Raw genomic sequence first — 27263 nt, forward strand, 5'->3', positions numbered from 1 at the left:
TGCTTTTCTACATGAGTCTGGCCCTTATTGACTTTCTATGCCAGTGTGTCACATACAACATATGTATGTCCAGGATATCCCACGAACTCAGGATAATTCAATCCTCATTCAATGAGGGGTTATCTGCATTCCACAATTAGACATGGGGATATAAGTGGAACACTGTGATTCACTTTTGCTGGCTGAGATGTAAATCAGGATTTAAGGATCTGTTTTGCTTGATAACTTTTTCAAGTGACATACACATGCAGCATATTCACATATAGGTTATGTGTAACTTATTCTGGGACCAACAGTGCTTGGGATTTTGTAATATTTGCATTTGACTTTATAAATTGAGCATCCTTAATCCAACATATACACCCTAAAATCTACCCAAATGCAACATTTTATGAGTGGTGACTAATTGCAGATGTTTTAAATAAGGGAAATTAAGAATGCTCAATGCTTACATATACTAATATGCACACACATTTGCATGTATAGATACACATATATGTATTTGCAGGCTTTCTTTATGTTTCATCAAAATTCTTCATTTCATAATATATATGATAATTTGGTACTTGCCAGTGGTTTTCATTTTATAACGTAAACTTTACTGAGCACTTCCCCCATGTACCTATGCCAGGTGCTACAGATAGAGAAGTGAATCTTCTCTGGTCTGTCCTCATAAGTTGATCATAGTTTGGGAGAAAAAAAGATTTGAAAATTAGTCAGTAATGCTGTTAGCTTATGGAAGACATGGACTAAAGTGATATTAATATACTTGAACAGGGTACAAATTTAAGGACATTCTAAACAGTCAATAGCCAAGGAAATATTTAAATAAGTGATCACACATGATCAAAGAGCATCATTGTGCCACAATACCTGTGAAAGGTGAGGTGGAAGGGTGGTGCTAGGATTCAGACCACCACATTCAACTAGTTGGAGTTCTTTTCCCCAAATGATGGTTGTAGGTTTTTGGGGTGTTGGTAGTCACTGAGTTTGAGATGGAGATCTGTGGGATTAGATACTGATCAAGTTTGGCAATTTATACTGTAGGAAATAAAAGCAAGAGCTTGACTAGAAATATTTCACATTAACAGGGTACTAGCTGAATGTGGCACTAAGTCAATCTAGAAAGATGAGCAGCAATGCCATTTCTCTATATACTCAGGGGAAATAAGTTTCTTGATTTGGTTAAGTGAATGATCACAGTGATGTCTGTGAAATTAATGAGATGGAAACTTGTGAGTTGATAAAGGATGTTGTCTTCAGGAAGACATAACTGAGATGGTTTAGCAAGGTACTAGGACTGTAGTGGACAAAAGGGTATAATGCAAATTGTAGAGGCATCTGCTGATAGGCATAATAGCAAGTTGCACTCCCTAGGTATAACTTGCTGACACTGAAAATAATTTGTCATAAGCATCTTCAATTTCAAGAACCAGAGTAGTGTGGATCTTAATTAAATTGGAGCAATCCAAAGAAATAGAAAGCTTAGAATTCAAGTGAATTTTGAGGGCCAAGAATTTTCCCTTCCTATCCTCACATTCCATTCACATGACAAATACCTGTTACTGACTACCTTTACAAGTCTTCCAGCAGCCTTCCACATTCACATTCCATGTCCATTCCCAAGTCCAAACTGTATCACATTCGACTAAGAAAGCTCTTATGTTTGATGCAGTTTTCCATTATAAAATAAATATTCATTATGGAAAATTAAGATGGTATTGAAAATTGAAATAAAGGGAGAAATCACACATCAGACCTCTGAAAATAAATTGAGTGTAATATTTTCCATCTTTGTTTTCAGTTATTTTTATATGTATAATGATTTATTATATTATTTTTGAACTATATATTAATAACATAAAGAGTTTTCATTATAATGATTTTACAGATGTCCATAGTGTATGTTGAACAAATACACCCCTTTATCCTCCCTATTTTTCTGGGTTTCTTTATGCTATCTACATCCATCCATCTATCTATCTATCTATCTATCTATCATCTATGTCTAATACAACCCTATTAATTACAGCACTATTCACCATAGCAATGGCATAGAATCTGTCAGATACTCATTAGACTAATATATGAAGAAATGTGGCATATATTCACAATGAAATTTTACTCATCAATTAGAAATATATTGTTTCATTTGTGAAGAAATGGAAATACCTAGAAAAAAATTACACTAAGTGAAATAAGTGAGGCCCAGAAAGGCAAAGGTTAAATGTTTCCCCTTATATATAGAAACTCAAATTAGCTTATAAAGCAAGAATAAGTACATTAGGTGGTATGAAGTATACAGAAAGGTATTAACTGCAATATGGCAGAGTCAAGTATTATGAGTTCTTAGAAAGGCAAAGTCAAAATTCAACAAAATGAACGCCAGGAAACAGATACTTGAAAGGGTGGGCTAGGGTCAAGGGGAGAGGGGCAGAGAAATGAAGAGGAGGTAAATGCTGTCACGAATTCAGTATATATGGTACAAAATTAAGGAAAATGAGGGAAGGATAAGAATGTTGAACTGGGTGATGTTGATCAACATGCATTATGTACATAAGCTTCTTTGTTAAAGGGCAACGGCTTTGTAAAATCACTTCAAGATAATAAAATACTTCTAAAAGAAAATTTATATTATTAAAAACTTTTAAATATGTGCTGGGAGTTTGGCCTAGTAGTAAAGTGCTTGCCTAGCATGCACAAAAATCTGGGTTTGATTTTTTTTGCCACATATACATAGAAAAAGTCAGAAATGATGCTGAGACTCAAGTGGTAGAGCTCTAGCCTTGAGAAAGCCCAAGGACAGAGCTCAGACCCTGAGTTCAAGGCCCAGGACTGGTTAAAAAATACTTAAATACTTAATCGTTGTCTTGTTAAATGAATTATGGTGTAACTGTAGGGGAAAATATTATTCAACTTTAAAAATAAAGAGTAAGAAAGCTTTGTGATAAAATAAAAAATATCTTAGATATATTCCTAAGTAGAAAAAAGTATATAAGAAAATAATATGTATGGGCCATAACTTTTGGTATGATAAATTCATAATGAATCGTGTGAATAAGAAGATAAAGAATAATAAGATCATGGGGAAGACAAAAACTAAATGAATTCCATGAGAAAGTAAAGGAATCCAGTGAAATTAGTCACATAGTGAAAAGAGATGAAAGAAGGCACAGATAAATCGGTGAAGGAAAGAAATGAATACAAGTCTTAAAAATTTTTCAATAAAGAGATATCCTGAAAAATGATCAATCAAGAGGTACAGAATTTTTTTTTAAATTAGGCTTCCTAATTGTATCTTGGAGCTCAAAACTTCTGTAGCAGAATTGATGACATGGAAGACAGTTTCTGGGCCCAAAGACAAGGGAGATATAATAGAAAGCTAAAATGTAATTGCACAAACAAATTCCAAAGAGCAAAAAATGTGCTTGCAAGAACATTAGGAATCAATTAAAAGACAAAATTTGTGACTGATAGATATTGAGGACTTCAGTTGTTGAATTCATGATAACTGAGTGTCCTAATTTCGGTTGACCCATACCTTCCTCATAGTACATTTTTACTTCATTCTTACTTGGATTGTAGCAACTACAGCATTGTGTTTTACTCCTTTTGTGTCTTCCTATAGATTTCACACATATCAAGAAGTGAACCATTGCTTATACTTGACCTTCTATATTTACTAACATATTTTTTAAGTACAGTCTATGTCCAGTGTGTGTATTGTGAATTTGTGTCTAAATTATTTGCATTCTGTATTAATAGATATTTGTATCAGTGATTTGTATGTTAAGGATGTAATCCTTCATTTGTTGTGAATATTTTTTATCAATTTACAAATTGCCTTTCCAGCTCGATTATGAAATAATTGAATTATTTATCTCTGTTACATGAGTTCTTAATTTGCATGGTGTCAAATTTATTAATGTTTCAAGTTATTTATTACTATTTATTCAGTCTAGAAATTCCTATTCCAATTAGATTTGATAAATATTTATTTCTATTTTATGGTTTGCATTTTTGAAACACTTTTCTCAATAATCCATTTACAATTTGCCTCATGGTATGTAATAAAGATTTCATTTATTTTCCCTAGAGAGTAAAGTCCATTTTCAAACCTATTTATTAATTATTCTTTCCTTCTTTCTAGTTTCATATACTTCCCATACCACATCGTTGCTTTATATATATAGAAGGATCAGCATGAGTGCTAAATATGATTGCATTGCTTTTTGTGGTTATATTTCTTTCATTACCCTAATGCTTTAACAGTGACATATTTACAACACACAATAAGTACAAATACAAATTTGAACAGAACTGATATATAAACAATTATATATACTTAATTGGGCAACATGCTCATCAAATTTTCAGTTGTAATCTGTAAGTGTTATACATGGGCAACTGTAAAAATGACACTTCATTATGTAAAGCAGCTTTGGGATCCAACCCAACTAACAGTGTTTATTTGTCCTGAAGGTCAAAAAGAAGCTGAAGGGTAAGGAGCCTGTATAGATCATGACCGATCATATTCTAGTTTACATTCCTAAGAATATCCTCAAGCTGCAGTTCAACAATGATACCTTTAGATAAATGTCCAATATGAAATGACAGATATTTGAGATATTTTTGAGAGTCATGGTTTGCTTGAAGATTAATGTTAAAAATGCTAATCTGAAACCAATCATCTGATGTGCTTCCTTGCACACATAGATAAATGGAGGTCCAGATGAGCTAAAGGTCTCACATATACACAGGTGGACAGGGAGATGGTTGGTATAACCACTAGTTGAAAGAAGGCTCCTGATTCACAGTATTGTATCTCTTTACCAGGACATACAGATAGGCTGTTGGTGGAAATGTCCAATGTAATATGCATTCGTACTTATTCTGTGCCTTGGATCCAGTGATATAAGCCCTAAGTTTTGAACCTATAAAGGTAATTCCTTTTTTATTTTTGGAAACCTAGTGATGAGAATATAGATCACATATAGAGAAGGAAAAATGCTTTCCAGAAGCTAACTTGCCATTTTATTTTTGTTCGCTCCTGCTGAGATCTTTCTGAAAATATTATTTTTATGTTTCACAAAAATTCAAGTCATAGTGTCAATGACTAGATTATCAAGGAAAGGTTTGTAAATAGGCTGTGCTAAGTGTCCTCCTCTTTGGGACTCTTTCTGGGATCTTTTAGTGTATTGACATGACTGTTTATTAGCTCAGGGTCTACAGCACTATAGTGTTATCTCTTTTCAAGTTAACTGTGATCACCTCAGGGTCGAGGACGGCCTTGATTCCCAAGTCATAGTGATAGACAGAAGTAGAATCCAAGAAGCAGAAAGAATGTCATTGCAAAGCTCAGATTTTAAGTTCAAGTCCAAATTAAATCAATGGACTTCTCAGTTCTCATAATCTGTGTCTTCATTTGCAATGGGATAGTAACCACAGAGAAACCTCCACATCACTTTTAGACTGAATGAGAGGATAAAGATTTAAATTCTTTATAAACTAGAGTGGACCACAGTATTTGAGAATCACAACTCGATCCATGTAGAATAAGGAGCCATCTGTAAAGTGTTTTCTGAAGAAAGGACAATGACGCTGTACTTTTTGTAGTTGGGAAACAATGAAGCCAGGGAGGTTTGACAAATTTTGCAGAAACATACATCTAAAAGACATTCAGAACTAAAGTCCAGGTTTCTTGACTCCAAGTTTAGTGCTCTTTCTTCTGAGCATAAAGTGTCATGTGTCAGAAAAATTATTGCTTTGAATCTATTGTTTCACCTAGAGAGGAAATACAGAATGTGGAAATGAAAAGTACTCTCTGAGGCAGCAAGGCTTCATATTGTGCACCAGTTTTCAAGATGAGTCACCAAGATTACAGAGAGTCTATCATGACAAATGTATTGGGGAAAATGAATAAGCATAGATTCACCTTGCTTTAAAACTATACGCATTTTGGTTTCTACCCCTAACAATCTAGATATTTATCACTTATTTTAATGCTTGCTAAAAGATGGTTTTAGAAGAAGATATGACATGGATGTAACATGGGCAGCAGAAATGTAATCTGATATTTCTAGTAATGTGTAGTAGTATGGGGCTTATAATTTGGCCTATGTGTTTCTGAAAACAAATTACACTTTTTAATGCCAATCTACTAGTAAATACACACACACACGTACTATATATATATATATACACATATATATATATATAATTTTTGTGGCTCATCTACTATGCACTCTCTATATGCTTGTGTGTGATTTGTAACTGTGCATAGAGTGTTGGGAATATAAGGATACAAAAAGCATATACACTCCATATTTTCATAGAGTGTAGAATCAATAGAGGGCAAAACGCTTTACATCCTTCATAATCCCATATTTCTGGAGACATCTATCTTAGTTAAATCTTGAATGTCTTTTCCTGAGGATGTTCTCAGGCCACAGTGTGTGTGCATATAATATACATACATATATTACAAATACAAAACAAAATAAAACCCAAGAGATAGTGCAGAGTTATGCAATTGATTTCTTTTTTGGTTGGTCATGGGGCTTGAACTCTGGGCCTGGGCACTGTTCCTGAGCTCTTTAGCTCAGGGCTATCACCCTACCAGTTGAACCACAGCACCACTTCTGGTTTTCTAGTGGTTAATTAAAGAGTCTCTCGTTCTTTAGTGCCTGGGCTGGCTTTGAACCACGATCCTCAGATCTCAGCCTCTTGAGTAGCTAGGATTAGAGGCATGAGCCACCAGAACTGGGCTGCAATTGATTTTTTTTAATTTTTTGACAGCCCTGGTGTTGAGCTGAGGGCCTGAGCACTGTCCTTGGGCTTTCTTAAGGCTAGAGCTCTACCACTTGCACTACAGCGCCACTTCTGACTTTTTCTATGTATTTGGTACCGAGGAATCGAACCTGGTTAAATATGTGAGGCAAGGCCAAACTCCTGGCCCAGTTGAGGTTTTGTATATTGTTTTGCTTCTCCAAGTAATAACGTCTCCTTTAAGTGATGTTTATTTAATATTGATCATAGATTGTTTAATCCATAAAGCATGGGTTGATAATTTTGAAATACTCAGCAGACAAAGGTTATAAACTTTTATTTATAAAAGCTAATTCCTTTTGTAAATACAATTTATTTTTGTTGGTCATGGGGCTTGAACTCAGCCTGGGCACTGTCCTTAAGCTCTTCAGCTCAAGGCTACCATCTTACCTCTGGGCCTGGGTGCTGTCTCTGAGCTCTTCAGCTCAAGGCTACTGCCCTACCCTTGAGCCAAGCCCCACTTCCCATTTTCTAGAGTTTAATTGGAGATAAGAGTCTTGGGTTCTTTTGTGCCTGGGCTGGCTTTGAACCTTGATTTTCAGATCTCAGCTCCCTGAGTAGCTATGATTACAGGCGTGAGTCACTGCACCTGGCTTGTAAATACAATTTTTATAAGAACATGGCTATGCTCATTTGTGTACATTGTATTTGGGGCTATTACTGCCAAAATGATGAGTTTTCCACAAAGACCATATGGCCTATGAAGCTGAGAGAATATTTACTGTCTATGTCTGCATAGAAAAATCTTACTAACCCTAACTCTGACTTATAACCATCACTCAAATTATGCAGTGGAGATTGCCTTGTTTACATAATTGTATTGGAGATTGGGAGGCATGAGAGTGATTCTGTATGTTCATAAATGGATGTACCCTATAAAGATCACATTTGTATGTTAGTCTTTTGTCTCAAACAAGGTGTATTAGTCAATCACATCATCAATGAACATATTTTGCTAATTGAAGAACCATTCTTCCATGTGATTTGTATATGTGAAGTTCTTGCATAAAGTAAATATTCACTATTTTTATGGCATGTTCACTTACTGTCATGAACCTTTGTATCTTAAAGCCATGTACTCGTATATCTAATACCAAGATACATATGCATGCATGCACACAAATGCAGTCATTCTCTTAATATATACACATACTCACATACTAGTTTGGATGAAATAATGAGATCATGTTAACCAATTTGGAAAAGTTGCCTTGATATGGACCCTCTTACTGAGCTTGTGCTATGGGCTCAAATGTTCATCCACTGGAAGAAGAAAAGGAACTGGGAAAAGGTGGGAAGTGCTGACATTTGATGGATCCATGAGTTTGAATACAGAAAGCATCCAGTTGAGAGAACAACTTGAAAGAAACCACATTGGAAAGGGAGTGACAAGACTCAGAGGAACAGGGGGCAAGAGGCTCCCCAGATGGAGATGTAACCAGATCCCTTGAATCTTTAGCTTGTTTTTGGACAGAAGAGGGTTTAGTGGTCTTTGGCAGGGCTACAAGCAAGGCAGGATGGGAAGAACCAGCCCAGGAAAAATTATGCCAGTGATCTTACCAAGAGCAAAGACATTTTGCAGGGCTGGATACTTCCTGTGAGCCAGACACTAGATTAAGTACTTTCCTGTTTAACTTAATTCATGCAATCCTTACTCTTCCCTTTCCATAGCTTGTGACCTTGGTTGAGTCTCTACAAATGAGTCTACCTTTCTTCATCTACAAAAAGAGTATACTGATAAGTCTTATAGATTTATGGAAAGAATTAAATAAATGCTTACAAATGGCTTACATCATTCCTTTGCATATCCACAGTAAGAGTTGGTCATTGTGTTGTAAGGTGAGAAAACAGAGAAGGCCCACTTTGAGAGGTCAAATTCGGAGCCTTTATTGGAGGGCTAGTGGTTGGAAGATGGACTTCTGTCACAAAGATCTGCAGCCTGAAAAATACGCTCCACTCTCAGAAAACCGAGCCATGAAAACCAGAGAGGAAAGAAAAAGCAGAAAAACAATCCTAACAAACCAGATCAGCTTCAATGGGGAGCTGAAGTATGATGCCATGTTGATAGTATGAAAGACAGAACAGGAGCAGACAGGAGACACGTGGCATGACTTATCAGCGCCTGAGTTAGTCCAGCCTAAATAGAGTCAGGATCAGGGAGCAAGGTCTCAAAGGTCTAGTAACCTGTTGTCCAAGTCTGCACCACTGTCTCTAGGAATTCAGACACATCCATAATCCTGGAAGTGGGACTTCCCTGCTTCTACCATGAAGACAAGATGTCACCAGTTCAACCCAATACCCTTTCATCCACCACATGGCCAAGATGACATTGGTTTATATTAAGCCCTACTTCAGTTAGTAACACTTATTGCAACTTCTTTGCCTATTATGATACCCTTTTCAGAAGTAATGAAACAGGCTCAGAAAGCTTGTGTGACTTATCAAAATCTGTCATTAAGTTTGTTAAAAAAATCCAGAAACCAGAGCCCTGAAGCTCTAAAAGTTTATATTCAAGAGTCTCTCCACCTTCTACACAAAGACAGGGAACTTGAGTATTTTGTTAGAAGGCAGAGTTAAAATTTGAAATCTGAAAATCTGGAATGGACTCAAACATTTCTAATTTGAAGGAGCTTTCATGTGAGGCACCCTTTTGATTAACCTGTTCATCAGAAACCTGCAAGAAGTATCAGACCTTCTAGCAAAATCTCACAACTCTTTATTCCTCAAGTTTAAAACATTAGCCATCACAGTTTTCATGCCTGGATATGAATGAGTCTCACCAAATGCAATATAGTTTATCTTATAACTTGTCATCATTGTCAGACATGGCACTTGATTTAGCAATAACCTGACATTCAACAGAGTTCTTTATGCTATTTCAGTTTATTGTATTTAGAACATAACAGATTTGTTTCTAAGATGTCAGTTTCATATTGTTAATTATTACATCCTTATATTTCTGAGAGGTCATATAAATAATTATTTCTTTTCCTAACCATTCATCCCACAAATATATGTGGCATTGTCTCTGAGGGTCAGACAGCGAGTGCATGTCCTGCTGGGGGGACAGAAAGGAAAAATGAGTGAAAGCACTGAGAAGTGGCTTTTGGATAATTTACAGTGGAACAAGTAAATCCAGGCAGAAGGCCAGAGAGTGCCGTGGGTGGAATTTGCTATTTCCTGTAGAGTGCTTACAGAAGGGGACTCAGGTAATGTGGTTCATATCCAGTGCCCTCAGGGAAACAGGATAGGACACTATGTTCCTGTCTGAGGAAAGAGTATCCCAGCTGAGGGAACACCAAGGGCAAAGTTTGTGGAGGGGGGCAGGTGTCCGCCTAGCTACTTTGGAGAAGAGCCAGAAAGAGATTAGGAGGTAAAGAGAGGGGAACTGCAGAAGGAGCATGCACAAAGCCTTGAGTTTGATTCCTCATTACTACATAGAGAGAAAAACTTGGAAGTGGCACTGTGGCTCAAGTGGTAGAGCACTAGCCTTGAGAATGCCCAAGGACAGTGCTCAGGCCCTGAGTTCAAACCCCAGGACTGGCAAAAACAAAGGAAAAAGATAAGTGAAAGAACAAAACAGAAAGAAAAAAGTACCACACTGGGGCTTCAGAATCATCATTTACATTGAAGTGCTAGGAAGCAACATCGTAAGTATGTCTCTAGGACGGGATATTTGGTCTAGTTTCACTACAAGTTTCTCTGTTCAGTAGGGAAAGAAGCCTGTGTCATCTCCTGGCCAACTTTTCCTAGTTTTTGGATACAAACTCGTGTTTATGTTTCTTTGTCTCCAATTCAAGAAATTCCATCAGCTGAGAAAGAACAGGTCAAACTTCCCAACAGACATCTCTGCATCTTTTGGCCTGAGTCTGTCTTAAGGTCTTGGCTGAAATGTCAAAGACAAAGGTCTGGCTTGCCACCTGTTAGAAGACTGTTCCCATCTGCTTATGGAGTTTGTTGCAACTTTCCCAGGATTTTTACAGTGCCCTCTATATCTTGTTGACTCAAGTGAATATCTCAAGAGAAAGCTCAGGACTTCTGAATAGCTCAAAAGCTGTGTTTGTGTCTTTGAAGAGTGTATCATTTTGGAATAGCTGTAGTAACATAAAGCAGAAACCATTTAGTTAAAACAAATTGGATTAAGTTCATTCTATCCCTTGATATTGCCCTCCTATTCCACCTTGCTCACCTGAATGTATGTTCATGTTGGCGCACACAAAACCACACACATATTTATGCACAGGAAACACTGCAGATCTATTTATAGACTTTCGATTGCTACAGAAGCCACTTCCTGTGCTGTCATCTGAAATCTTGGTATGATATCTTAGCACAAAGACAGTTATTTCTGTTGTTCTTAGGCTGAGAAATGGGCAATGGCCCATATTCGAAATTCGTTCTGTGGGTTGAGTAGCCATACTTTCCTTCCATTTCCTCAATCTGCTCCTCACTCAGTATTCAAATTCAAGTATTATACTCTGGTACAAGGATAGTATTTTTCCAAAGACTGAATTCTTACTATTTACTGCCAGCAAATAAACAGCCTGCAGATTCATAAATCTTTTTTTTTTGCTGGTGAATGCTCAGAGATGTATCACCAGATGTTTACCACATTAAAGGGAATGAAATACTCCCTGTGGGTAAACCTGCAGTGACTTTATCTATAAAATGGCAAGCCAACTCTAAGGCTTTGCCAGTTAACTGCAAGTCACTTCAGCTCTGTAAATCATAGATTTCACACTTGTAAATGAGGGAAATGGTACTCTTGTATTTCTGCTAGTGCTGGTCCCCATTCATATGTGGTTAGATGGTGAGTCTACATGTCACCGTGTCTTATGTCTCCATGTAATGAGAAAGGTAGCATTGACATGTGAGGACAAGACGTTGGTAGTTTCTTCCTAATTAAGTCTTTTGGAACCCTTGAGTACCCTCCATATCTATTGGCTAGAACACACATGTCCTGACATTTTGTAGACTTTGTAGGGAGCATTGTATTCTGTATTTGTACACGGTGCTTTTCAGTGAATAAGGCATGTCCCACATACAATCACTTGTAAGCAAATCATTTCTTGAAGTAGGTTGGAAGACGTTACCGTATTTGTTTTTATGGATAGCTAAATTGAGACATCCAAAGTTGAAAAGACTTGTTCTTGGATGCAATAACCAAGGAGGCATAAGCTTTGTGCTTTCCATTATCCCCATATGTCATTGCTAGATTGGTCATGATGGCTGTGGGGGAAATGATTGGAACTGAGTTTTCTTTGTATAGACTTGGGTTTAGATGTTCCGTGACTTTATCTAGGCACTGAACCATTGGTGCCCCCATGATGAACTCTTCAGAACCCCAGCCTCATCTATCCCATCTGCTACCTGATTTTTACCCTAGAATTGAAAAGAGACATTGCTAATGGATCAAGTTCCAAAATGAAATTCTCATCCTCCCTACCTCTTCCTCCAATGTTTCATTCTAGTTGCTCAGGCCCCATCTGTTTGGCAGCTTTTTCAACTTACATTTCCATGTCAAACCCTTTCCCCAACCTTTTCTACCAGTCTGCTGCAATTTGTCTATCTCAGTGGTACGGCAACACATCTTAAAACATTATCTGTCACAAACATTGTCTGTGGTTTAATACATTGTGCTGTGATGACTCTGGAAGGTTAGAGTTCAGCAGAAAACCAGTGAATGTCAGAGAGGAGAAATTAAGGGCAACCAGCCACATGATTCCTGCTGATATTTTAGTATTTGATCCCATACATATCTTTGTAATTTATGGGCTCCAATAACTGAGGTTCAGTCAGTAAGACAAAGGTTTGAGGATGCCTTTTAATGTCAGAAGACTTGTAATTTTTTTAAGTTTTCACTTCTAGCATAGGTATGATATAGAAAGACTATGGCAAGTACTGAAGAAAATATTTATGAAGATACAATGGATGATCCTGTGAACACAAAGCATAACTGTGAGCTACAAATGAGTATAGTAATAGACTGGGTAAATATACTTGATGGTGATAACAACAAACTGCATAAAATATTTAGTCCATATCTGGTTCAGAAAGTTTTAGAGATACTATCTAATTATTCCTTCAAGTTAGTAAAAACATTATCATTGCGGTGAAAATTGAATCAACAGATCACACTTTGCCCTTCATAATGACATGATTCTCATGAAACACTGTGGTATATACTACTTCATTTCCCAATGATGAAATGGAAGTATTGTGAAGAGGAGTGGCTTGACCGTTTTATACATGGTATCTGATCTGAGGTAGTCTGCCTCAGAATATTCTCAACTTCCACATTATGCAAAATCTGTAATTTAATAATTAAACATTCAAGATTATGTTCATATTTCATGTCTTAGGGAGGACATGAAAGAGAGGTAGGATCCTTAAAACTTTTATGCTGTTTTTATTCCTGTGTTAAAACTAAACTTTTATATTATTCTTTTGATTGATATTTGATAAATGACTTTAATGTCTTATTCTACTTGCTACTTTTTAAACTCATTATTATTTATGGATTTGCATATCTGATTCAAGGTTAGGGTAATGATAGGTGGAAGGTTCGGGACTATCCCTTCATAGCAGCACATTTCACATCCTTTACCTTTGAAACTACCTTCCAGCTCAAATGAGATTATCATCCAAGAAAGTAGGTGCTAGTGGCTCATGTCTATAATCCTTGCTACTCAGAAGGCTGAGCTGAGAGGATCACCATTCAAAGCCTGACATGCAGAAAAGTTCCCATGACATACTTATCTCCAATTAAGCACTCAAAAACTGAAAATGGTGCTGTGGCTCAAGAGACAGACTGCTAGCCTTGAGCAAAAGGAGTACATTTACAGCATCTAGGCCCAGAGTTCAAGCCCCAGGACTGGCAAAATAATAAAAAGATATGTTTATGTGTACTACCAAAAATATCACTTCTAGGGCACAAATTGAGATGACTTTGACTTAGCCTGAAATGTTACCTATGGAAGGGCAGGTACAGAAATTTTGTCACTTTTGAGTTACTTTTTAAGACCCAGAGACTAAAATGTTATGGGATTGTTATATGGTAAAGAACTTTATCATGATGAAGGCATACTTATGCAAATCACATTTTGGTTGTTGCTTTCATATCTTGAGGAAGTAGGCTAAAAAGAACCTTTGAAAATCATAACATTCCTATTTGAATGACATAGACAACTATTCCCTGTTATCATAGGCTACATGATTTTAAACAAATGATATTTTATGAACTATATTTCTACACAGTTTGCTCTAGGTAATAAAAACATAAAAACTCAGTAAAAATTGAATCAAGACGATCACATTATATATACTCAATTGCACATCTACAATGACAAAAATACAATGAAGAGAGATGCTTGTTGTGGTTTTATGCAAATCTAGCTTGTAATTTTATGCAAATCTTTTTTGGTGAGTCTGTGGTATTAGCATATATGTAGGTATGTTATTACTTTCTCTAAAATATTTACAATTGTGAACACTAAGTTTGGTGTGTGGCAAGCGAACTTTTGCAATCCAGTATACCTTTATATTTATCAAGGTTTAAATATAATTAAGTAATTGAGCAAGGTAATTCTGTTCTGACATGTGGTCTCTTGTGCATCGATTTGAAAGACAAAAATAATGGGAGTTCAACAGAATATTCAGATAGTAATTCTCAGAATTCTATGATTTATCCCTCTAATGGAATTCACTCGATTTGGGATAACATTATTCTTATTTGGTAAATGGTATTTATTTATTGTAGTCTGTGATTCTCAGGTAGTTCTCATAAGCATGACAATGGTAAGAAAATAATACATTTGAACACTACAGCGAAATCATTCATATAGTGCTTGCTAGGTGCCAGGCAGTGGGCTGAGTGGGCCTTGGGGATAGAGAGATGAAGGCAGAATAATTTTGGCCCAGTGTGATAACTTTAAAATAGTGTGCAAAGCTTTAGAGTCCAGGGGCAAGCTGATTTGTGGCTGAGGCATATACAGATTGTTTTCAGAAGAACAAACATCATCAAGGTGTGCACATATCTATCCATTTACTTTTCATGAGAGAACAATGACTTTGTGTGCAAAAATTGCATGAGTTGGCAATTTGCAGTGTGGATGATTAAACATTTTCCTAAGGAATGTGGAGTTTGCAATAGCTACAAATAAAGATCTAACTAGTCATAATTAATTTAGTGTAGTTTATATGTTACTACAAATGTTAGGAATGTCACTGTAATTATATTATTGACTTGGAAATGGAAATGACGTATTGGATTCTCTTGTACAGTCTCCATCAATGCAAAATTGTTCCCTCCCACACTTTCTGAACTGTTTAAGCCCATCAATCATGTTTTTAATGACTTGATATATGTTAATAAATTAAGGTTTGTGGCCCACAGGGGAAAATATATATATATATATCTGTAGATTATATTCTTTATGAGGTTTTATTTCTGCAAACATAGCAATAACTTGCTTTTATTAAAGAGAAACAAAGAAAGTGTTTTAAATTTTAAGAGGTTGTTGAGTTCAATATGAATGCTATTGGGAAAATAAGTTACCAACAGGATGATAAAACTTCAGTTTGAGTAAAATGATCATAATTTAATATTTACCATTGCTTTTAGTATATTAATAATTTCGTTTTGGACATCATGTTCCCCGAATATATTTAAAGTAATTAAGACAAATTGTTGGCTTTTGGGGGGGTATGTCATGGGGCTTGAACTACTAGTCCTGGGTCCTGTCCCTGAGCTCTTGCTCAAGGCTACCATCCCTTAAGTGGTAACCCTTGAGTCACAGTGCTACTTCCTGTTTTCTGGTTTTTAATTGGAGATAAGTGTCTTACAGACTTTAGTGTCTGGGCTGGCTTTGAACTACAATCCTCAGATCTGTGCCCTGCTAAAATAGCCCTTCTTTCTGTACATGTCTCACTTTTCAAATCAGTACCCCAAATAAAAAATATTCTATATCATTCTATAAAACAGTGCTATTATAAATATCAGGGAGTAAACCAATAAAAAAATTAACAGAAAATAAAAGACTTAAGTATGTTAAAAATATAGAAAATCAAAGAAAAGTTGGCACATGTATCCTCTAAAATATATTATTCAATATTCCACATCATAAGACCTTTGCTTGTGACTCTTTCTTCAGCTTTATTGAGTAGAAATAACTTTGTGATAATTACTAAGTTATTTGCTTCTATGAGCTATGGAGGAGTGAAAAATTATCTCAAGATCTCCTTTACATGAAGTAATTTGGAAACTTGCTTAAGAAGACTACTCTTTCAGCACCTCTGAGTCATGGAAATTACAGAGGAAATTCAGGACAATGTTAAAGTAGCACTGCCTTCCAAATTTGAAAGCGTTCTCCCTGGGCTAAGAAGTTTTAAATTATTGCTGGTGCTTCCTGTTCACTGCTTGAAGGATGATGAGGAAATATGCGGTCTTTTCCTTTTTTTAATTGCAGAGAAGAGCACTTTTGTATTCTCCCATTTGAATTCATCACTACAAGATTTTTATTGCAAATATTTGTTACTGTTATATATCTATCTCTCTCTTGCTGACCATTCTATTAATATGCAGAAGCATTTGAAATCCTAACAGAGTTTACAAGAATGCAAAAGGCTGTTACTGCGAGAATCATCAAATCAGAGAATATTGAAATAAAGGAAAGGAAAAGATGATCAATAGTATTAAATTTTTAGCACAGTGACAATAAGGATAATTCATGTGTAATATTACAAGGCAAAATTATATTTATAGATCGTTTGGCAACGGTTCTGTGAAATTTTTGTCAATTGGATTTGATCTAGCCTGAATTCTGATGGTATATAAGTTGAGTCCTATCTTGATCTCATAATTACTTAGGCTTACAAGAAGACATTATATGTCAATTCTCTCCTGTTTGACAGTGATACTGAAGAATCAATAGGCTTAGATTCCCTGATGTGTCGTTTATTCATATTATTGTTGAATATAATGTATTTTAAAGTTATTCTAATTATTTTAAATTACTGATTAACAATTTTCTCAGTACCTAGTTCATTATGTCTGCCAGTTGGATTTGGAACTGGTTTCTGTATAGGTAGATAATCAGTGTGAGGGAATAGGTCATTTTTGCCCAGATGTCTAAAGCAGCATTCCTCTCCCATTTCTCCATCCACATCATTTTCATCACACAGTTTTACCATTTTAGGATACTTAGTGTCATTTTAAATTATCTAATTTGGCTTCTTACTCGTTTATGATCTAACTCAATCCCCCTACTAGATTATGAGTCCCAAGAATATGAAATTGCTTTGTTCTAATACTTAAACAATATTCTAAGTTCTGAATAACCTCAAGCATAGTAGTCCTTGAATAAGTGCATAGGGATCTGTAAAAATGTAATATTGATGCATTCAAAGGTGAGAATTTGTCAGGTAGTGGGTACATTACTTCTTGAAAATTGATAATAGCCCTAGGGAGCCGGGAGTTTGGCCTAGTGTTAGAGTGCTTGCCTAGCATGAATGAAGACATGGGTTCCATTCCTTGGTATCACATACAGAGAAAAAAGCCAGAAATTGTGCTGTGGCTCAAGTGGTAGAGCTCTAGCCTTGAGAATGTTCAAGGATAGTGCTCAGGCCCTGAGCTCAAGCCCAAGACTGGCAAAAAAGAAAAGAAAAGAAAATTGATACTCCTTCCACTGTTTTTCTCGCAGTTTTCCTCCCCATCACCTACTAATCATCTTGTTTTTCCCCTTCCCTTTCTTATTTTTAATAAATAAACATATAAACAATATGCCAGATACCAAAGCCAGATACAGTGACAACATGAGATAAACCATAAGGAGAGAAACAAAACAAAGCAAAAAAGAAAAGGGGTGGAGGGGAAATAACCTCACACAGTAGGTTAAGAACAAAAAGCAAGCTATTGTTTCCATATCCTGGAGTTCATTTCACATATGCTCATCCTATATGGCCATATCCACATAGCTATTGATCTATTATGATCCTTTATAGAAGAATCCTGGATGTGTACTATTTATTGCAAATGTGGGAAACCATTGAGCCTATGTTTTTGGGGGATCTGGCTTACTTCACTTAATATGATTTTTTCCAAGTCTTTCCATTTCCTTATGAATGGGGGGGATGTCATTCTTTCGGATGGTAGCATAGAATTCAATTGTGTACAAGTACCACATCATCTTGATCCATTCATCTACTGAGGGGCATCTGGGTTGGTTCCATATCTTTGCTATGGTAAATAGTACTGCAATGAGCATGGTTGTGCTAGTAGCTTTAGTAGGCATTGCTTCTGGATATTTGGGTAAATGGCAAGGAGCGGGATTGCTGGGTCATAGGGGAGCTTTATGTTTAGACTTTTTTTTGCCAGTCCTGGGCTTCAGCTCAGGGAATGAGCACTACTAAGGCTAGAGCTCCACCACTTGAGACACAGCACCACTTCTGTCTTTTTTCTATGTATGTGCGACTGAGGAATCCAACCTGGGTCTTTGTGCATGCTAGGCAAGCACTTTACCACTAGGCCAAACTCCCAGCCCCTATGTTTAGTCTATTAAGGAATTGCCATACTGCATTTTAGAGTGATTGAACAAGTTTACAATCCCACCATCAATGTAGTAACATTCCCTTCTGGCCACATCCCTGCCAGCATCTGTTTTTTTTCCATATATTTTTTTATTGTAGTCAATACAAGGGTTACATTATATTTGCCAGATAGAGGGTGCATTATTTCATGTACATTGATACCCTTTCTCATGTCTTGGTCCCCATTTTGTCAGCATCTGTTTTTGTTAGATTTCTTGATATTGGCCATTCTAACTTGGGTAAGGTAGAATCTCAAAGTTGTTTTGATTCGCATTTCTTTTATGACAAGAGATGCCGAGCATTTCTTCATGAGTCTATAGGCCATTTTTATTTGCTTTTCAGAGAAGCCTCTCTTTAAGTCTTTAGCCCACCTTTTAATGGGATGGTGGTTTCTTTGAGGACTTGCTTTTAAGAGGCTTCCGTTTTGGAGCTGTAGGTATATTTTAGACATAAGGCCCTTGTCTGTTTCATGGCTAGTGAAAATTTTCTCCCACTCTGTGGGCTTTGTATTGAATTTGCTAGCTATGTCCTTTGCCATACAGAAGCTCTCCTATAACAAGGACAACTACTGTATCTTCTATTCCTTACTGTAAAGTTTTCCGGGTAAGCCGGGCACAGTGGCTCATGCCTGTAATCCTAGCTACTCAGGAGTCTGAGATCTGAGGATCAAGGTTCAAAGCCAGGGCAGGCACAAAAGGACATGAGACTCTTATCTCCAAATAACCTCTAGAAAAAGGGAAGTGGGGCTTGGACCAAGGCGAGAGTGATAGCCTTGAGCTGAAGAGCTCAGGAACAGTGCCCAGGCTGATTTCAAGTTCCATGACCCACAAAAAAAGTTTTCAGGGTATGTGCCTTTACCTCAAGGCCTTTGATCCATTTGGAATTAATTTCTAGTACAGGGTAATATATAAGGATCCAGCTTTGGTTTTTTGCAGGTGCTTAACCAATTCCAGTCAAGGGAAATTTCTAGCCTTCAATTATTGTGCATAGAATACTTACTCCACATTTTTAAAAGTTACCAGATTTTTTAAAATTTAATTTTGTTGTCAGGGTGATGTACAGAAGGGTTATGATTACATGGGTAAGGTAGAGATTATATTTCTTGTTGAAAATTGTTACCCCCTCACTCATTTCTCCTTTACTTTCCTTCCCCCAATTCCCCACCATGGTTGTAATGTTCATTTCCAACATACTATCTCTGCAAGCTACTCGAAGCAGTCAATATGTACGCAGATTAAATAAATATTCTCACTGTAATATAGTACAAATCTGGTAACTTTGCAAGGAGACTTTCATAAGGTTTTGACTAGCTTTGGATCGCAGATGACTCACTGTTTGACTGTAGGAGATTCCTAAGTCTCTTTCTTATTGAACTATAGCTGGCAAGAAACTACGTATCGATAATCAATGCAGTTTAGCTAAGGGAAAAATTTAAATCTTAAATACCACTTTTTCTATTCTAAAACTATCTCAAAATGTTAAAACAAAGATCCAAAACCTCTTTCATTATGATAGGCATTTTTTTGTAGCAGAAAATGGCAACACGGTGAAGTAAAGATTTAAGAAATCTAATGTAAGTTGGAAGTACAGCATCACTTCATGTTTCATAGTTTGACATTTAGATTACAAGTCTGAAATATCAAATTACTGACTACAAATCCTTAGCATACCAGGAGACAGTGTTCTAGGGCTTCTTTGCCTCCTGCTACTTGAGTATTTAGAATATAATTGTAAGAGAGGAGAGCGCTCTCATCTGCTAGTAGTGGTAACTACAGAACACCACAGGAGCAAACATAAATGATCATGGAAAATCAATAACAGGAAGAACAGAGGGAAGGTACAAAAAATAGCCGTGCTACAGCAATACAGAATAGAAGTGGCAGCTTAGAAACTCAAAAGGCAGTCGGTTGGCACTTCCAAACCTTTGTGACCCTCAGCATGGACTGTGTACTTGTTAAAAACACATCTGTAACTCATTACTACTATAAAAGGATCTAGTGCAGGCCCATAGAATCTGAATTTTGACAAAGGCACATCCAAGTGAAAATGATGCCCAGCCCAGAGTTTGAGGAATCCTATCTACAGTACTGACATCCAAAGCCATGGGGAGAACTTGTGACAAAAGTAGTTCATAAATATAAAACATATTTAGGCTCTTCATATGCTCCTAGGTATTAAACTGGGCCAAATTGATTATCTTAAGTGTATAAGTAAGTATATCAATATTCCAAAACAATAAATGATCTATCTAAAGCTACACTGTAGTAATTAGAGGAAGGACTGGAACACATAGCTTTTTGTATTTACATTTCCATTCCTTCCATTAATCCAAGCATACTCAGAATACTTCTGTAATATTGAATTATTCAGTGTAAAGGCAAACTGTTGTACAAAGTGGCTCCTTACTGGGACTGGATCATTGATTCTGGGACACTACCTTGCCTCATTAAGAACATCTTTTTGACTGTTGATGGCTGTAAAACTTGTTTCATCAATTGTAGTTCTTGTTATTTTTTAGATAGTTTTCATCCACGCTTCCTTCTATCCACTAATTAGGCCATGTCATGTGAAACATTCACTATATGAGCTGTGATTGGAGTGATTGGCCATAGTAAGTGTGACTAGAAGAAGCCCCAACATGGACTGAAGTGGAACATAGCCATGCCTTTTACTACAGCTATAGAAAAGTGGACATTCACTCATTAAATTCAGCAAAACAAAACTTTGTGTTTTTTAAGGAGCACAGGTATTTGAGTCAGATAATATAACTTGCTAAGTAGATAGATTTGCATAGATGAATCTATGTAAAACTATTTTAAAAATTGTGCCTCGCTACTAAATCCAAATTATCTTACTCCATTCAGAGTGCCATGAAAGAATACCATGCACTGGTAGTTTAAACAAGGTTTATTTCTTAGTGTTCTGGAGTCTGGAAGTCAGACATCACAGTGCTCGCACAATCAGGTTCTTGGGATGTTTCTTCTTGGCTTTCACATGGCTACTTTCTTTTGTACTGAAATGACTTGCATCTGAGAGCACCTAGGAAGAGTGACACAGCAACATGGAACCCTCTGCAGTATCTCTTTTTAAGGACACCAGTCTCATCATAAGGCCCTATCGTTAGCACCTCACATCACACTAATTGCCTCTGAAGGGAGCTGAATCCATATACTATTATGTTAGTAATTAGAAATTCAATGAGTTTTTGTGGTGCTGGCACAAAAACTCAGCCTATAATATTAAGAATGGGAATGAAGCCATTATTGTCATGACACCAGTCCTGGACTACTACAGATCTTAGAGAATGCTTTTGAGAGACACAAAGGAAGCCTTGGTGACTGAGCCAATGCTTGTATCTTTAGCTCCTTTGATCTTTTAGGGTTCTGAATTGAAGCTTTGAAATGGAAGAAAAGTAAACATGACCTAGGTCCTGTATTAGACTTCATGGTTTAGTGTCACGTAACTGTAATCAACTGTTCATTTCTTCACTGGTTTGTAGGCCATATTAGTGGCTCTGCAGGTAACACATAAAGGAAAGAGGTCTATGGTAAGCATTATCTCACTTGTGGCCTCTGTTTACTTTTACTTCCCCATCGCCTTTTATTCAAACTCCTTAGGTCATTAATCAGTCAATTGAATAAAATTGACAGTATAAAAGTTTCCTTTGAAGAAATAATTTTAACTCAGGTAATCTTTGGAGTTGTGAGTTTACAACAGTGAAAAATAAAGGTAAATCCCCTGTCCTGGTGAAACAGTCATTTGACATAAATTGAAAAGAGCAAGGAAGGAAATGACCCAAGCAGGGAAAGGGACCAAGAAGTTCTAGGGGCCACTTGAAATAGGATGGTAGGAGACAGAACATCGCCAAGAGTGTAACATTTAAAGCAAGTCCAGCTTATGCAGGAACCTTAAGAACACATGCCCAAGTAGAGAGATTACCACGCAAACTATCCAAGAGCTGGACCCAAGCATGGTATATTGAGGAGGATAATGTGGTTGTCGAGGAATGGGAAGGGGAGCTTTTAGGACAATGTCAGTGCCATATAGAACCATAGAGTACCAAGTCTATGGTATACTGCTGCATGACTTGAGGACAAAGTAAAGATTTGTTTGGAATAAATAATTTTTCTTCACCGACCCATGCTCTTCGTCTTTCTGTGGGCATTTTCTGTCCTATCCCAAGTCCAAATCAATTAGTCATCTCTGCAAAGTCCTGCTGTTAGTTTTCCATTAGAAGTCTTTGCTACTAAGTTTATGTGAGTCACATATAATAATGGCACTAGTGCTCACATTTATGTCTCTCCTGTTTAAAAGCTTTGAGGTTTTACTTTACATAACAATAAGAAGAGCTGTCATATATTGAGTGACTCGCAGGAGCTAGACACTTTAGAGATGATAAATCATTTAATTACCCAATAATCTTGCGGGGGTAATGCAATTATCCCCACTTTACTGATGCATACTCCAAAAATCAGAAAGATAACCAACTTGACTAAGATTAGAAAGATAAACTTCAAACCTCATTTGAGTCAAAAGCCCCTACTTTTCTCATACCAGATTTCTAAGATCCTTCCATCAGCATTGCAGGTTGTTGTTTCATAGATTTTTAACCTTAAGACCATCTCATTAAGACACATCCCTAGATATTTTACAATCTCTCTTCTAATCGCAGCTCCTAGAAGAACCTGACATCGGAGATGGCAGAGAAGCCTCACTTCCTCCATCCTCTCATGGCTGTAAATTAAATTTTGTTCTGCACTAATAGCAATTTATGTATCCTTCCTACATGCACATCAAATGTTCTGTCTTTTGAGAAATTAATTTTAGTTATTACCAGAACATAATCAGAAAAGTCAATAGCTTTCCCATTTGATTACATAGCCCATTCTTCTAAAAATTTACGTCTTAGCAATTCTGCCAGCCTACTTCTTTTTGATAACTTCTTTTTTCTCACAGGAGAAAATAAGCTCATTTCACCTCTAGATATCTGACATGCTTTTGCTGCCTTTGACGTTCACATCACGTTGTCCATTGATCCAGCTCCCATTAGCCATAATGACACACCCTGTGATGTAGATTTTCCTTGGATAGATTTTCATGTTCATATGTTGATCCTTCTCAGTCTAAGTGTATGTGTGTGTGTGTGAAGTAAAACATTTTCTTTTCTTACCTGCTAGTGCCCTCAGCCATAAAAGCCAGTGATTTTTACATGCTTTAAGACAGGATAGATATTGTTTTATTGTTAAGAATTATTAATGAATTAAGAATTATTATTATAATTCAAGTCTAATTTTTAAGTACTCAGGGAGACAATTGTCTTTGAAGCTAGGGTCCTTTTAGTCACCAAAATTTCTTTTACTTTCATACATTTATATTTTGTAGTGTTGAGGATGGAACCTAGGAGTTTGGGCATGCTAGGATAGTGCTCTACCACTGAGCTACATCTTCACAACTCCCTAATTCCTTTTTTCTAAAATTAAATTTTATTCTCGGGGTAATGTGTAGAGGGGTTGCAGTTCTATTGGTCAGGTACTGGGTACATTGTTTCTAGAAACTTGACACCCCTCTCCATGTTTATGTACCTCTTTCCCTACTCCCACCCCTCCCAGCCATCTTGTTTCCCCCCATCCCTTTCCTATTTCAAATAAATGTATATGCAATATAGCAGGTTACAAAGTCAGATACAGTATCTACATGAGATTGACCATAAGGGGAAAAAGGAAAGAAAAGAAATAACTTCATATAGTACATTAAGAACAGCAATCACAAGATAAACCTCTTGTTTCCTAATTCCTTTCTAGTGTTCAAGGAGAAGACATACTTAGTAGGATATCTATAAGAACAATAATAATAGCAATAATAACAATAACAAACTTACAATTCAACTGTAGGTACAGTTACATTGCTGACAGGAATATAAAATGATATCACCAGGTAGGAGACATTTCATGCTTCCTAAAAATGTCAACAGAGGGTTCCCATATGATAACTAAGACACATGCATATAAAATGCTATACATGAATGTTCATAAAACTCTATTCACAATAAGCATAACTGGCAGCACTTCAAATGCCCATCACATAGTAAATGGACAAACAAATGTCCCTTATATTTCTCTCTCTCTCTCTCTCTCTCTCTCTCTCTCTCTCTCTCTCTCTCTCTCTCTCTCTCTCTCTCTCTCTCTTTCTTCTTCAGTTCTAGCTAATCTATCTCTTGAAGAGACTAAACAGTCCCCACTAGAGGATCATTCCACCAATAAAGAATGCCATGTATAGGACATACATCCAAGGGTTGTTTTTAAGCCTCTGTCTGCATATGTGAGCTCAAGCCTCACATGACACAATATTGGCAATTGTGCTCTCCTGTAGGACTTCTCCCGTGATGACCTCTGTAAAGAGCCTGCAAGCCATGTCACTTCAGGCATAATGCATTTACTTCTTTGAATTTATCCTGATGCCTTGTAGTAAAATGGCATTCTGTTCTTTTCCCTGAGTCTCATGGGCTGGATGTTGAACTTCCCTTATGTTATTTGTATTATCTATTCTGTGATAGACTTTCACCCCTTGCTGTGATTTCAGCGATTTCTTCCAAGTTTCCTTTGGCCTCCTTGCTCATTGATCCCTACCCCTGCCCGTATTGGCTCCTACTTCCGTGCTTTTCTTTGTCAGTTATTTCTGGAGCTGAGGCCATGTATCTTGGCTTTGCTTTGTCTTTCTTTCTTGTCTTATTCTCCATTGGCCTCTTACTATTTCTACTCTGGATTTGGTTTGAGAACCCCCACCCCCAAGGCTTTATGTGTTGAAAGTATTTCCTACTATGAGGTATTAAGAGAGTGAAAAGTTAATCACACTATAGTCTTTAGGTGCAGGGCTTTTCCAAAATGATTAGGATTACGAACAATCACGATGGGCTCATGGATAAATAGGCAGAAACAGACCAAACTATATAGACACATGTGTGTACACTCTCTCATCATGTGAAGCCCTGTTACCTTAGGACTCTGTGAGCAGAGGTATTATCACCAAGTTGAGACATAGAGTGGACTTGAACAATAAGCTCAATTAGACCTCTTTTCTTTATAATCTGCCCCTTTTTAGTCCTTGTGTTATAAGAAACAGCAAATGGAATTAGATATCTACCGTGTTGTCTTCTGTGGACTCTCACAAACAAGCCATTTCCTCTGACTGGAGAAATGTTTACTCACACATTCCCTACCTCATCTTCTTTTGCATGACCCTTGAAGTTCCTGTCTTGTTTCTTTCTCTATTTATTCTTTTGTTTCTTCTCCAATACAAGCTTAAACCTAGCTTCTTCCACATGTTGCTATCTTGTTGTTTGCTACAGCTATAACATGTTCCTGGCCTTCTCTATGTGAGACATGACATTTCACAACTTCCACATAAAGAACATATAACAAGGGCAACCTGATCTCAAGCAAGAGCACAGAGCGAGGGTAAGGTCAATTATTGTGACGGAGATAGGGGTCTTAGATCCCGCACTTTGTCATATAGGTGAAATGAGAATAAGGGAAGACTTTCTTTGTGGCATCAGAGATTAAATAAATGTCTTTGCATGGTACATTCTAGAATATGTGCACTGATGCCTTGTGTACATGAAGTGAACAGTTTTAAAACCTGAGTCTCCTCACTTGTCACCATCTTAGATACTCTGTGTTGAAACCTATCCTACATTTCTAATAACACTCTTGAAGACAAAGATGTCCTCTGAATCCATTCCTGATGCCTTTCCTCCCAGCATATCCTAGTACACTTTCCAAAATAAATTCACTTTTTCTACTGATCTAAAGCTTATATCAAATGCCTTTGCTTCCTGAGGATTTAATTATGACAATTATGTCCCTGGGGTTCCTGACAATTGGATTAAAAATCAGAGTCCCCTACACAGGATCTCTGTGCTGCTTTTGAAGTTTCCCTTGAAGGTCTCTTCCTCCCACTTGCTCCCCACCAATGGCAAGATGACTGCTTATCTTTTCTTGTTCCCTGACTCTGCCTGTAGTCCCAAAGAAGGCTAAAGAGATATGCTGCTGGCTGCTGGTACTAACTGCTTTCTTCTTCTTTTTTTAATCTATTCTTGTTTTGTACTTTTCTCTCTTCTTCCTCCACCCTAAAGCCATTCTTCAGATGTTATTCTTTTCCTTCTTTTCATTATCCAATTTAATCCTATTGGGTAAATTATAAAGGTCGTATCAGCTCTATTGCTAGAGTAAAGTCATAGTGTGAAACATTATTGCCACTCTACAAAGCAGACAATGGTACAGTACTACTGGAGAAAAGCCCATTTCTTTGGTTGTCACTTTTTCACATGGACATCTATACCGTAGAAACTTTCAGCAGAACATCAGATATGATAGCAGTGGACATTACATGGTTTCCACCCAAATTTAGGCTATGATGTATTTTACCCTTAGAACTACTACAAAGATGAAGGAAGGGATTAATATGAGTTCCCACTGGTTTTTCTGTAGATTGGTGTCCAATGTCATGTGTTTGTCTTCAAAATCATTCATTTTTTTCACCATGTTGTCATTGGTTCTTTTACAAATCATTTTTGCACCTAAAAAGGAAACAATAGTACAGTGTTACAAGGGTCCTTTTCTAAGTCATCATTCATTTGCATCTTCAAAACATTGTTGTTGTTGTTTTTTGTTGTTTTTGTTGCGAGAGAATTTCCTATGTAGCCCACAAGGACCTTTAATTCACTCTGTGGCCCAAGTTGTCCTTGAAGTTGCAACCTGCCTCAACCTCCCAGTGCTGTATTCCAGCTGTGTCTATTATGGTAGCCTCTCAAGACTATCTAGTGTAAACTTGGTGCCAGTGACTCATATCTG

The sequence above is a fragment of the Megascapheus bottae genome, chromosome X (genome assembly GCF_031878675.1).
Source record: "Megascapheus bottae isolate mThoBot1 chromosome X, mThoBot2.hap1, whole genome shotgun sequence".
Lineage (NCBI taxonomy): Eukaryota > Metazoa > Chordata > Mammalia > Rodentia > Geomyidae > Megascapheus > Megascapheus bottae.